The following is a 2,569-nucleotide window of genomic DNA, read 5'->3' on the forward strand; positions in this document are numbered from 1 at the left end:
CAGCAAGCAAGTGCAACAAAGCACACAAGGTTAATTGAACCAAAAGAAAAACCACCTAGCTCTTCTCTGTGGGACTGCTCCAGCTTTTAATAAAGGCCATGATGCTTGAGCTGAGTCTACAACCAAATAGGACTTACCCAGGCAAAGGGGGAAGAGGGCACCCCAGAGAAATGAAAGAGCTCCAGGGGCAAAGGCAAGATGACAAAGAGCTGAGTGGGTCCGTGAACACAGAAATAGGACTATAGTCGCTACTTATTTTTAGAAGAAGAATGGACTTGGGAGGAGGAGGAGGTGTTGGAGGGGGAGGAGAACTTGCCCTATCAGACAGCAAGACCTATCGTAAAGCTCTAATACTTTAGGCAGTGTGATATCAGTTAGTGGAGCAGAACAGAATCCAGACCACACACATAAGGAAACTGGTGTAACGTGGAGAGGACATACTGATTAGACCAGCAAGAAGGGGTAGACCATTCGCTAAGCTGGTCCTGGAGGAGTTGTTCTCCCTTTGGGAAAAAACTTCATTTAGATCCTACCTCAAACCCTACACAAAAATCATTTCTGAGTAAACTAGAGATTCAAATGGGAAAGGCAAAACTTGAAAGCATGTGTAAGACATTATAGAAGACTATCCTTATGACCCTGGGGTAGGATAGGATTTCTGAAACAAGTCAAAAAGAGGAAGGCCTTTTACTACAGTAAATCACCAACTTAAGACACCATAAACAGAGTGAAAAGCCAAGCCACACACAAGGAGAATGCATTTGCTACCCAGGATGTGAACAATTGGTTAATATAGGAAATGCACAAAGAACTTCTGAATTTCAACAAGAAGCCAAAGAACCCAATACAAGTGTTTGCAAAAACCAGCACAAGTATTTCATAGATTAGGTCATGAGAAGCTCCGGGAAACATATGAAAAGATCATCAGGGAAAGAGGAATTAAAATCATATGAAAGACTGTACCCACCGGATTGGCAAAATCTAGAAAGTGAATGTGGACAGTCACGAGGTCTCAGACAGTTGAGGGATGGCGAACTTCAGAGCACAAGTTGTCAGGATGAAGTAAAGCTGATGTTGTAGACACCCAAGCCCCTCAATTTCTAATAAACGCCTGGAGAAACCCTTCCAGCCTCCTCCTCGGAGATGCACAAAGCCATGGCCATAGCTCATTGTCCTACGAACAAAGGAAGGGCAACAACCCAAATGTGCCCTCACAAGAGGATGAGTATCTGCTGGCTCGTCCACAGCGGGGAACAGTGCACAGCAGTAAAAATGGATGCAGACCAACTACATGCATCGACACACACGTGGAGTGAGAAAAGCCAGGGCCTCAAAAAATGCACAGAGAACGTTCCATTTATATAAAGTTCAAAAGCCGTGCTCGCTGCGCTAGATGGTTTCAGGCTATAGCTTTGTGATAAAGCTGTAGAGAAACAAGGCAATGACATGCATAACACTCAGAAGAGCAGTCACTCTGCAGACAGGGAGGCGGAGGGTTTGGGGTAGGACAGGAAGGGGGACAGAATAACATGCTGGGGGCTTGGCGTAGGGTTCACAGATGTTACCATACTCCGCAAACTGCACAGCCTCTCTCTGATATTCTTTTGTACGTATCAAAGATTTCATAATTTAACATCTACAAAAATAGAGATGTAAGGTGCCAAGCACTAAGACAAAGAAGTGAGAGGAGGAACGGACTCAGCAGGTGCACTGCAGAATAACGGGGACAGCGGTTGGCCGAGGGGACTGCCAGAGGTGACACCCGGAGGCGGGGGAGCTGACGCTGTGCAGAGCCTGGGGAGCCGGGCACAGGGGACCACAGGTGAGCCACCCTGAGCAGCCAGTTCATCCACCCGAGCAGCACAATCCCGTGAGCCCGAGGAGCTGCCTGGCTATGTGAGGGCCCCATGGGGACACAGGGTGGTGCAAATGGCCAGCCACGGGGACAGTGTCTCTTCCCTGAGCCTTCTCTGGGTTACCCTTGTCACATCATCAGGTTTCCTAGTGGGGCTGGTATTGACGCCGTGTCCCTAAATCTATATCCTGTAACGTGTCTGGTCTTTTAGATGATAATAAAGTAACTCTGACAATGTCACTCTGTCTGTCTGTCTGTCTGTCTCTGTCTGTCTCTGTCTCTCTCTACCTGACTGTTGAGGGCACATCTGGACCACCCAGATGCCCGGGCGGTGATGGGAAGCAACACATGCAGATGTTGGGGGTGGTGACGGAGGGGGAAACACAGTGGCCGCTCCTACGGTCAAACTTTCCCCCAAAACCCTGGAGCACCCAAAGACCTGGTGTTCAGAGTTCCATGACCTGTGTTGAGAGGCTAGAACAACAAACAAACAAACAACCCAACCATGAGCTGTCTGGGGGAAGGACTAACTCATTTCCAAATCCTCCAAAGCACCTGACTCGGGATAACTGAAGGAATGAAACAGGTGTAAAGTCCACTTAGAATGATCCAGTGTCCTTCCCCACTCCCTGTGGGCTCCACCACACACTCCAGCCTCGCGTCCCATCCTTCTCTGCATCGGCCACATCAGTCTTCTCCCAATTCCTCTGACAT

This window comes from Leptonychotes weddellii, chromosome 2 (genome assembly GCF_054177405.1).
Source record: "Leptonychotes weddellii isolate Sample4059 chromosome 2, ASM5417740v2, whole genome shotgun sequence".
NCBI classification, from domain to species: Eukaryota; Metazoa; Chordata; class Mammalia; order Carnivora; family Phocidae; genus Leptonychotes; species Leptonychotes weddellii.